The following is an 11,706-nucleotide window of genomic DNA, read 5'->3' as shown; positions in this document are numbered from 1 at the left end:
GATGGAGAGGAGCTCCCACAACCCTCCACACCAACTCGAGGAAGGGCAGCTGGTAAGGAAGGGGGAGAGCAAGACCAGGGCTGCAGGAATCTGTAGGAGAGCTACATGGATACCCTGCAGCATGTGAACTAGACAGCTAGTGGGAAGCTGCTGTATAGCACAGGGAACTCAGCTCAGTGCTCCGTGGTGACCTGGAGGGGTGGGATGGTGGGAGGGGGGAGGGAGGTTCAAGAAGGGGATATGTGTATATACACAGCTGATTCACTTCCCTGTACAGCAGAAACTATCACAACATTGTAAACAACTAAAACCTAACGAAAAACAAACAAAACATTGTTACCATTGCAAGCCCATCTGCCATGCAAGTTATCATAGAAATTATAAGACTTTGGGGAACAGATAACTGTTTCTTCCTCTTACTTGATATAGACCCTGTTGTTTAGTTACTGAGTTGTGTCTGACTCTTTGAGACCCCATGGATTGAAGCCTGCCAGGCTCCTCTGTCCATGGGATTTCCCAGGCAAGAATATTGGAGTGCGTTGCCATTTCCTCCTCCAGGGGATCTTCCTGACCAAGGGATCGAACCCAAGTGTCCTCCTTGGCAGGTGAATACTTTACTGCTGAGCCATATGGGAAGCCAATATACCCCGATTAAGATAGAGCCCAGGGACTTCAGAAAAACAACCACATCCAGAAAAAGGGTTTGGCAAAGAGGTAAGAGCAAATAAAATCTCACTGCTGTTGTAAAGGAGCAGTGTTAAATGACCCATTCTAATTCTTTGCTATACCCTTCAAAGTAAAATATAAACTTGCTCTAATTTAAGATGGTTCATATTTAGCTTTTGTATTCATTAGTTAGGCTAGTGACTGAAATAAACCTGAAGAAGTCAAGGACTCAAAAACCATAGAATTTTTATTTCTTGTCAAGTAAACATTGCAAGGAGTTTTAGATGAGGCAGGGGGTGGGGGGGAAGGGAGTCTGTTTAAGTAGTCTGGCTGGAATAGCCAAGTGGGAGATCCGCATTCTCCAAGACCAGGCTTGGTCTCTCCAAGACTGCCCTGGGAGAGAAGCAACGCTATAAATAAATACAGACATAGATACCAAAACAGCAACAACAAATCTATAATGGGGCAGTGAAAAAAGAAAGACTGTGATGTGAGAAGATGAAGGGCTGGGACTTCCCTGATGGTCCAGTGACTAGGACTCCACGGTCCCAATGCAGGGGGCCTGGGTTCAATCCCTGGTCAGGAAGCTAGATCCCACATGCCACAGCTTAGAGTTCACAAACCGCACCTAAAGATTCTTCAAGCTGCAATGAAGACCTGCTGCTGCTAAGTCACCTCAGTCGTGTCCGACTCTGTGTGACCCCATAGACGGAAGCCCACCAGGCTCCCCCATCCCTGGGATTCTCCAGGCAAGAACACTGGCTGCTGCTGCTGCTGCTGAGTCACTTCAGTCGTGTCCGACTCTATGTGACCCCATAGACGGAAGCCCACCAGGCTCCCCCATCCCTGGGATTCTCCAGGCAAGAACACTGGAGTGGGTTGCCATTTCCTTCTCCAATGTGTGAAAGTGAAAAGTGAAAGTGAAGTCGCTCAGTCGTGTCCGACCCTTAGCGACCCCATGGACTGCAGCCTACCAGGCTCCTCCATCCATGGGATTTTCTAGGCAAGAGTACTGGAGTACTGGAGTACCCACTGGAGTGGGTTGCCATTTCCTTCTCCAATGAAGACCTAGCACAGCTAAATATTTAAAAGAAGAAGATGATGATAAAGGGCCAATACAAAGCAGTGAAGCCCCAGGGAGTAAAGTTTTCTCAGGTGCAGGCAACGTAAAGGGATAAAATACAGGTCTACAGATCATATGAACATAAAAGACAGATCATGATGGTCTGATCGAGGTACATTCTAAGCCTTCGTTTTCAGAGCTTCCCAGGGTTCTTCCTATATTGGTCCCTTTGTCACACACTGAGAACTTCAAGGGACATTTTCTCCATTCTGCAGTGATAATAAGTGAAGACTCTTTAGAGTCCAGCGAGGACGAGGCACCCTGGGGAACACAGAGCTCAGCCCTGAGAAGTGGTCCTGATGAGGGTAAGGACTGCCATCCCTGGGCTCCAGACATCAGGAGTTTTCTAGTGCAATTTACTCTGAGCACACTCCAAAGCCAATAATTCAGTGACCCTTCAGAGCCCATTCTCTGCATTTACTTCTGTGACTATTCTGAAAATTGCAAAGAAACCGTTATAAATTCAGATTAACAAAATGGCTCTAGTTGAATGGCGCTGTCATTTCATTGCGTGCTCTCAGATATATTACCCCACAAAGTATTAGGTTATATAGTGATTTCTGCTTCTGCCCACCTGCTGTTTGCAGAGAGCAAAGTGAAGTAGTCTGCCTTTGCTTGATTCATTACTCGTCTATTCAAAACTCAGAAGTTTCTGGTCACGATCCCCAAGTATTGACAAAAGCAAAAGCTTCTGGTTATTACCATCAAATTTCATTTATAGCTTTTGGCAGATGACCCCCCAACATGGCACTGGTCTATATAATGCTATTTGAAAATATTTTCTCCAATAAAATATCTTTTTATGTTTGCAACAACCTATTATAAAAGGTAGCTCAGAAAACTGGTTCCCTCATTTCCCAGTTGAGGAGACTCCAGCACATAAACATTTAAGGATCTTTTACACATCACATAGAGAAAGTTACCAGAAAATGCAAAACCAACAACTTGGACTCTTAGCCAACATTTGCAATCCTTTATTCAAAATCTTTAACACAACATTGTAAAGCAACTAGACTCCAAAAAATTAAATAAAACATTAAAACAAAATCTTTACAGCCAGATATAAAATAGCAATGTTTTACTATTTTAGAAGGACAGTGTGGTGTACACCCTACATGTTACAAAACACCCCAGTAGGGCTTGGGACAGAATCCCATGATTAAATATACCATATTAGTGTTCCTGTAGCAAATTGTGTGAATTCACATCAATTGTGATATTTTGCTGGACTCCTGGCGGCTGAAGTCCAGATTCCTTGGCAAACTAGTTAGCTGCAAGCCTATGGGGGAAAAAAAATGTTGGTTTTTGAAACTTCTTTGATTTTGCAATCAGGGCTAAAGGATAAGGGATCTTCACTGCATTTGGTAGTGATCACTTTCCTTTAGATGGGGAGAAACAGAAATGACCATCATTGCATCTTTATAGCCCATGTCCTGCCTACAATGTGAATAATCGCAAGATTTACTACTCTTTTAGTTACAGATTATTGATTTTATTTTCCTTTGCTTCCTAGATCCTACAGATATTGGAAACACATTGATCCACAGTAGAAGCAATAGGAAAAGATGTAAGAACAATTAAAAATTATCTTTTTTTTTTTTGGTAATTATTTTTTATTGGAGGCAAATTATTTTACAATATTATATTGGTTGGTTTTGCCATACATTGATATGAGTTCTCCCCGGGTTTACATAAGTTCCCCCTCCTGAACCCCCCTCCCACCTCCCTCCTCCCTTTATCCTCCCTCTGGGTCATCCCCGCATGCCAGCCCCGAGCATCCTATAACATGCATTGACCCTGAACTAGTGATTCATTTCACATATGACAACATACGTGTTTCAATGCCATTCTCCCAAATCATCCCACCCTCACCCTCTCCCATAGAGTCCCAAAGACTGTTCTATACATCTGTGTCTCTTTTGCTGTCTCGTATACAGGGTTATCATTTGCATCTTTCTAAATTCCATATATATCCGTTAGTATACTGTATTGGTGTTTTTCTTTCTGGCTTACTTCACTCTGTATAATAGGCTCCAGTTTCATCCACCTCATTAGAACTGATTCAAATGTATTCTTTTTAATGGCTGAATAATACTCCATTGTGTATATGTACCAAAGCTTTCTTATCCATTCGTCTGCAGATGGACATCTAGGTTGCTTCCATGTCCTGGCTATTATAAACAGTGCTGCAATGAACATTGGAGTACACGTGTCTCTTTCAATTCTGGTTTCCTCGGTGTGTATGCCCAGGAGTGCGATTGCTGGATCATATGGCAGTTCTATTTCCAGTTTTTTGAGGAATCTCCACACTGTTCTCCATAGTGGCTGTACTAGTTTGCATTCCCACCAACAGTGTAAGAGGGTTCCTTTCTCTCCACATCCTCTCCAGCATTTATTGCATGTAGACTTTTGGATAGCAGCCATTCTGACTGGTGTGAAATGGTATCTCATTGTGGTTTTGACTTGCATCTCTCTGATTATGAGGGATGTTGAACATTTTTTCATGTGTTTGTTAGCCATCTTTATGTCTTCTTTGGAGAAATGTCTGTTTAGTTCTTTGGCCCATTTTTTGATTGGGTCACTTAGTTTTCTGGAATTGAGCTGCAGGAGCTGCTTGTATAATTTGGAGATTAATCCTTTATCAGTTGCTTCATTTGCTATTATTTTCTCCCATTCTGAAGGCTGTCTTTTCACCTTGCTTATAGTTTCCTTTGCTGTGCAGAAGCTTTTGATTTTAATTAGGTCCCATTTGTTTATTTTTGCTTTTATTTCTAATATTCTGGGAGGTGGGTCATGGAGGATGCTGCTGTGATTTATGTCGGAGAGTGTTTTGCCTACATTCTCCTCTAGGAGTTTTATAGTTTCTGGTCTTACATTTAGCTCTCTAATCCATTTTGAGTTTATTTTGGTGTATGGTGTTAGGAAGTGTTCTAGTTTCATTCTTTTACAAGTGGCTGACCAGTTTTCCCAGCACCACTTGTTAAAGAGACTGTCTTTTCTCCATTTTATATTCTTGCCTCCTTTGTCAAAGATGAGTTGTCCATAGGTGCGTGGATTTATCTCTGGGCTTTCTATTTTGTTCCATTGATCTATATTTCTGTCTTTATGCCAGTACCATACTGTCTTGATGACTGTGGCTTTGTAGTAGAGCCTGAAGTCCGGCAGGTTAATTCCCCCAGTTCCATTTTTCTTCCTCAAGATTGCTTTGGCTATTCGAGGTTTTTTGTATTTCCATACAAATTGTGAGATTATTTGTTCTAGTTCTGTGAAAAATATCTTTGGTAGCTTGATAGGGATTGCATTGAATGTATACATTACTTTGGGTAGTATACTCATTTTTACAATATTTATTCTTCCAATCCATGAACATGGTATATTTCTCCATCTATTAGTGTCCTCTTTGATTGCTTTCAGTAGTGTTTTATAATTTTCTATGTACAAGTCTTTTGTTTCCTTAGGTAGATATATTCCTAAGTATTTAATTCTTTTTGTTGCAACAGTGAATGGAATAGTTTCCTTAATTTCTCTTTCTATTTTCTCATTATTAGTGTATAGGAATGCAAGGGATTTCTGTGTGTTGATTTTATATCCTGCAACTTTACTGTATTCATTGATTAGCTCTAGTAGTTTTCTGGTAGAGTCTCTAGGGTTTTCTGTGTAGAGGATCATGTCATCAGCGAACAGTGAAAGTTTTACTTCTTCTTTTCCAATTTGTATTCCTTTTATGTCTTTTTCTGCTCTGATTGCTGTGGCCAAAACTTCCAGAACTATGTTGAATAGTAGTGGTGAGAGTGGGCACCCTTGTCTTGTTCCTGACTTTAGGGGAAATGCTTTCAGTTTTTCACCATTGAGAATAATGTTTGCTGTGGGGTTGTCATATATAGCTTTTATTATGTTGAGGTATGTCCCTTCTATTCCCACTTTCTGGAGGGTTTTTATCATAAATGGATGTTGAATTTTGTTGAAGGCTTTCTCTGCATCTATTGAGATAATCATATGATTTTTATTTTTCAGTTTGTTAATGTGGTGTATTACGTTGATTGATTTGTGGATATTGAAGAATCCTTGCATTCCTGGGATAAAGCCCACTTGGTCATGATGTATGATCTTCTTAATGTGTTGTTGGATTCTGATTGCTAGAATTTTGTTAAGGATTTTTGCATCTATGTTCATCAGTGATATTGGCCTGTAGTTTTCTTTTTTTGTGGGGTCTTTACCAGGTTTTGGGATTAGGGTGATGGTGGCCTCATAGAATGAGTTTGGAAGTTTCCCTTCCTCAGCAATTTTCTGGAAGAGTTTGAGTAGAATAGGTGTTAGCTCTTCTCTAAATTTTTGGTAGAATTCGGCTGTGAAGCCGTCTGGACCTGGGCTTTTGTTTGCTGGAAGATTCCTGATTACAGCCTCTAGTTCCGTGCTTGTGATGGGTCTGTTCAGATTTTCTATTTCTTCCTGGTTCAGTTTTGGAAAGTTGTACTTCTCTAGGAATTTGTCCATTTCTTCCAGGTTATTCATTTTATTGCCATATAATTGCTGATAGTATTCTCTAATAATCCTTTGTATTTCTGTGTTGTCAGTTGTGATCTCTCCATTTTCATTTCTAATTTTATTGATTTGGTTCTTCTCCCTTTGTTTCTTGATAAGTCTGGCTAGTGGTTTGTCAATTTTATTTACCTTCTCAAAGAACCAGCTTTTGGCTTTGTTGATTTTTGCTATGGTCTCTTTTGTTTCTTTTGCATTTATCTCTGCCCTAATTTTTACAATTTCTTTCCTTCTACTGACCCTGGGGTTCTTCATTTCTTCCTTTTCTAGTTGCTTTAGATGTAGAGTTAGGTTATTTAGTTGACTTTTTTCTTGTTTCTTGAGGTGTGCCTGTATTGCTATGAACTTCCCCCTTAGCACTGCTTTTACAGTGTCCCAGAGGTTTTGGGTTGTTGTGTTTTCATTTTCATTCATTTCTATGCATATTTTGATTTCTCTTTTGATTTCTTCTATGATTTGTTCATTATTCAGCAGCGTGTTGTTCAGCCTCCATATGTTGGCATGTTTAATAGTTTTTCTCCCATAATTGAGATCTAATCTTACTGCATTGTGGTCAGAAAAGATGCATGGAATGATTTCAACTTTTTTGAATTTACCAAGGCTAGATTTATGGCCCAGGGTGTGATCTATCCTGGAAAAGGTTCCATGTGCACTTGAGAAAAAGGTGAAATTCATTGTTTTGGGGTGAATTGTCCTATAGGTATCTATTAGGTCTAACTGGTCTATTGTATCATTTAAAGTTTGTGTTTCCTTGTTAATTTTCTGTTTAGTTGATCTATCCATAGATGTAAGTGGGGTATTAAAATCTCCCACTATTATTGCATTATTGTTAATTTCCCCTTTCATACTTGTTAGTAATTTTCTTACATATTGCGGTGCTCCTATGTTGGGTGCATAAATATTTATAATTGTTATATCTTCATCTTGGATTGATCCTTTGATCATTGTGTAGTTTCCTTCTTTGTCTCTTTTCACAGCCTTTGTTTTAAAGTCTATTTTATCTGATATGAGTATTGCTACTCCTGCTTTCTTTTGGTCTCTATTTGCATGGAATATCTTTTTCCAGCCCTTCACTTTCAGTCTGTATGTGTCCCTCGTTTTGAGGTGGGTCTCTTGCAGACAACATATATGGGGGTCTTGTTTTTGTATCCATTCAGCCAGCCTTTGTCTTTTGGTTGGGGCATTCAACCCATTTACGTTTAAGGTAATTATTGATAAGTACGATCCCGTAGCCATTTTCTTTATTGCTTTGGGTTCGAGTTTATACACCCTTTCTGTGTTTCCTGTCTAGAAAAGATCCTTTAGCATTTATTGGAGAGCTGGTTTGGTAATGCTGAATTCTCTCAGCTTTTGCTTGTCTGTAAAGCTTTTGATTTCTCCTTCATATTTGAATGAGATCCTTGCTGGGTACAGTAGTCTGGGCTGTAGGTTATTTTCTTTCATCACTTTAAGTATGTCTTGCCATTCCCTCCTGGCCTGAAGAGTTTCTGTTGAAAGATCGGCTGTTATCCTTATGGGAATCCCCTTGTGTGTTATTTGCTGTTTTTCCCTTGCTGCTTTTAATATTTGTTCTTTGTGTTTGATCTTTGTTAATTTGATTAATATGTGTCTTGGAGTATTTCGCCTTGGGTTTATCCTGTTGGGGACTCTCTGGGTTTCTTGGACTTGGGTGATTATTTCTTTCCCTATTTTAGGGAAGTTTTCAACTATTATCTCCTCAACTATTCTTTCATGGTCTTTCTTTTTGTCTTCTTCTTCTGGGATTCCTATGATTCGAATGTTGGAGCGTTTAACATTGTCCCAGAGGTCTCTAATATTGTTCTCATTTCTTTTAATTTGTTTTTCTTTTTTCCTCTCTGTTTCATTTATTTCTACAATTCTATCTTCTAGCTTGCTTATCCTGTCTTCTGCCTCTGTTATTCTACTGTTTGTTCCCTCCAGAGTGTTTCTGATCTCATCTATTGTATTATTCATTGTATATTGACTCTTTTTTATTTCCTCTAAGTCCTTCTTAAACCTTTCTTCCATCTTCTCAATCCTTTTCTCCAGGTTATTTATCTTTAACTCCATTTTGCTTTCAAGATTTTGAATCATTTTCACCACCAAAATTCGAAATTCTTTTTCATGTAGATTCCTTATATCTTCCTCTTTTGTTTGTGTTGGTGGGCATTTATCTTGTTCCTTTACTTGCTGGGTATTTCTCTGCTTCTTCATCTTGCTTATAATGCTTTGCTTGGGGTGACCTTTCCCTCTTCTGGCCATTTGTGGAGTTCTCTTTATTATGTAGTTTCCTCGCTGTGTGTGGGGTTGGACAGGTGACTTGTCAAGGTTCCCTGGTTATGGAAGCTTGTGTCGGTGTTCCGGTGGGTGGAGCTGGATTTGTTCTCTCTGGAGTGCAATGAAGTGTCCAGTAATGAGTTATGAGATGTCAGTGGGTTTGGAGTGACTTTGGGCAGCCTGTATATTGAAGCTCAGGGCTAGTTTCCTGTGTTACTGGAGAATTTGCGTGGTATGTCTTGCTCTGGAACTTGTTGACCCTTGGGTTTAGTGTAGGTATGGAGACGTTTGATGAGCTCCTATCGATTAATGTTCCCTGGAGTCAGGAGTTCTCTGGTGTTCTCAGGATTCGGGCTTAAGCCTCTTGCCTCTGGTTTTTGGTCTTATTCTTGGAGTAGCCTCTAGATGTCTCTATTGTCATTTCCAAGGTGGTTCCCTCTGTTTTAGCTTCTGTTTGCTGGTCTCTTCAGTGTCTAATTTCCACCCTGATACTAGGGGGTGGGTGGACACTTTTTAAGGCTCAGTTGTTCAGTCCTGTTCTGGGAAGGGAGGAACGCTGCAGACGAATAACTCTGGCGTCTGTGGGGAGTGCTCGCAGCGTCTCAGCCACACTGGGTTTGCCCCCGCTCACAGCACATATGCTGTCCCAGTCTACACTGCACAGGCTCTAGGTTGCTCTGCCGGGAACTGTCCGAGGCCGGCACTGGGTTGTATGCACTTCCCAGGTCTGAGCGGCTCAAGTTCAGGTTCTCAGGTACTCCACAAAGGCGCAGACTTGGTTGGGCCTGCATTTTGTGCCTTCCCCGGTCTGAGCAGCTCAGGGGACCAGGTGTTTGGCGAGCGCAGTCTCTGCGACTTATCGCCTCCCCAGTTCCCGCCACTCAGTTTTCTGGGTGTACAACTGGTGCACCTTCTCAGGGGGATATCGATCGGCCCGAGCCCAAGAAGTCCTGATTAGCAACAAGTCTGTCTGCAGTTTGTATCAGATGCCTTTCTGGGGCCGTGGTTGCCCGTTCCGGCTCTGGCTGCGCTCCCTGCCTGTCTCGGCGGGGGATGGGGGATGGGGGATGGGCCGACTGCAGCCGGCTCGCTCTGCTCAGTCCTTTATTCTGTGAGTCGGGCTGGCCGAGTTGTAGGTTAGAGCTTTTCGCCTTTTCGTGGGGAAGCTATCCCACAGTCTGCTTTGCTCTCCCCAGTTCTCTCAAATTGTTCTCACAGCATTCAAGCCCAGTCCTCTCTCTAAGCAGTTCAGCCGGCTCCTCCCTGCCCAGCCCCCGCTTGCTAATGGCGTCTGCAGGCGTCTGCGCTGCTTCTCCGCTGGGAGTTACCGTTTGGCGGGTAATCTGTGGGTTTTAAAAAAATCTTAAAAAAAAAAGAGGGTTATGTGGCCCTCTGAGCTTCCAAGGCTCGCCACAGATTCGCCAGTGAGAGTGTTTCCTGGTGTTTGGAAACTTCTCTCTTTTTAAAGCCTCCCTTCCCAGGACGGAGCTCCGTCCTTACTTCTTTTGTCTCGCTTTTTATCTTTTATGTTTTTTCCTACCTCCTTTCGAAGACAATGGGCTGCTTTTCTGGGTGCCTGACGTCCTCTGCCAGCATTCAGAAGTTGTTTTGTGGACTTTACTCGCGTTCAAATGTTCTTTTGATGAATTTGTGGGGGAGAGAGTGGTCTCGCCGTCCTATTCCTCCGCCATCTTGTTCTGTCAACCTAAAAATTATCTTGATGTAACAAATACCTTTTTTGGCTACAAAAGCTTCATTTGGCTTTTTGGCTATACCCTTGAAAATAAAATTGTACATTTCTAGGTATTTTCAATAATTCATATTATACATTTTGAATTAGATGAGCTGAACTAATTGATGTAACAGGTAGGCCTCAAGAAGTTCAGTGTCACAAGTGCTGCTGCTGCTGCTGCTGCTAAGTCACTTCAGTCATGTCCGACTCTGTGTGACCCCATAGACGGCAGCCCATCAGGCTCCCCCTTCCCTGGGATTATCCAGGCAAGAACACTGGAGTGGGTTGCCATTTCCTTCTCCAATGTGTTAAAGTGAAAAGTGAAAGTGAAGTCGCTCAGTCATGTCTGACTCGTAGCGACCCCATGGACTGCAGCCTACCGGGCTCCTCCGTCCATGGGATTTTCCAGGCAAGAGTATTCTTCATTCACGTAAAAGGATAAAGCAGTTCCTAGGTTGGAGGGGTGCTCACTGATAGACCAGCTAATGGAAGCTCTGACATTGAAAATGTTGCTTCCACGGTCTCTCTGGATAAGAAACAGAGTGAAAGCAGGAGCATTAATATGTGCAGACAAGAGGAAAGGGTAAAAGCTAGTGACCAGAGGGAGTGCCTTCCATAGCAAAGTTGTGGCCACTCCCAGCCTTGAGGGTGGTTCCTGAAGCAACTTTGACCACCAGGTCAGATGGAGCCACAGGGTGACCTGGTGGGAGAATTATCTTTAACCCTCTTACACAAGCTTCCCTTTTCCAAATTTCCTGTTAAAGAATTCCATGCTGTATTGGTCCTAGGGCACAAACTGAGATTGTAAAGGACTTTTATTTCTTTCTGCAGGGATGGGCAGTAGTGACTCTTTAGACTTGAGCAATGAAGGAGAGCCTCAGGCAACATCTAGTTCAGCCCTAAGAAATGGGTCAGGTGCAGCCATGAAATTCAGTTCAGTTCAGTTCAGTTCAGTCGCTCAGTCGTGTCTGACTCTCCGCGACCCCATGAATCACAGCACACCAGGCCTCCCTGTCCATCACCAACTCCTGAGGTTCACTCAAACTCATGTCCACAGAGTCGGTGATGCCATCCAGCCATCTCATTCTCCGTCGTCCCCTTCTCCTCCTGCCCCCAACCCTTCCCAGCATCAGAGTCTTTTCCAGTGAGTCAACTCGTCGCATGAGGTGGCCAAAGTATTGCAGTTTCAGCTTTAACATCAGTCCTTCCAATGAACACCCAAGATCGATCTCCCTTAGAATGGACTGGTTGGATCTCCTTGCAGTACAAGGGACTCTCAAGAGTCTTTTCCAACACCACAGTTCAAAAGCATCAGTTCTTCAGCGATCAGCTTTCTTCACAGTCCAACTCTCACATCCATACATGACCA

The 11,706-nt window shown here is 42.2% G+C and overlaps 1 long non-coding RNA gene across 1 annotated transcript; it reads left to right on the top strand.

Moving 5' to 3' along the window:
- The first annotated feature begins 507 nt into the window (after positions 1-507).
- LOC148778500 (uncharacterized) lies at positions 508-11,268 on the top strand. The gene is made up of 4 exons (XR_016039470.1): positions 508-714; positions 2,005-2,094; positions 3,303-3,356; positions 11,169-11,268. It is a non-coding gene; the product is annotated as an uncharacterized LOC148778500 (long non-coding RNA).
- Positions 11,269-11,706: the final 438 nt, after the last annotated feature.

The sequence above is a fragment of the Moschus berezovskii genome, chromosome 2 (genome assembly GCF_049115385.1).
Source record: "Moschus berezovskii isolate FMDL1 chromosome 2, NW_MosBer_1.0, whole genome shotgun sequence".
Taxonomy (NCBI): Eukaryota; Metazoa; Chordata; class Mammalia; order Artiodactyla; family Moschidae; genus Moschus; species Moschus berezovskii.
Note: the sequence above shows the minus strand (reverse complement) of the source record. Positions and strands in the feature narration are given on the sequence as shown.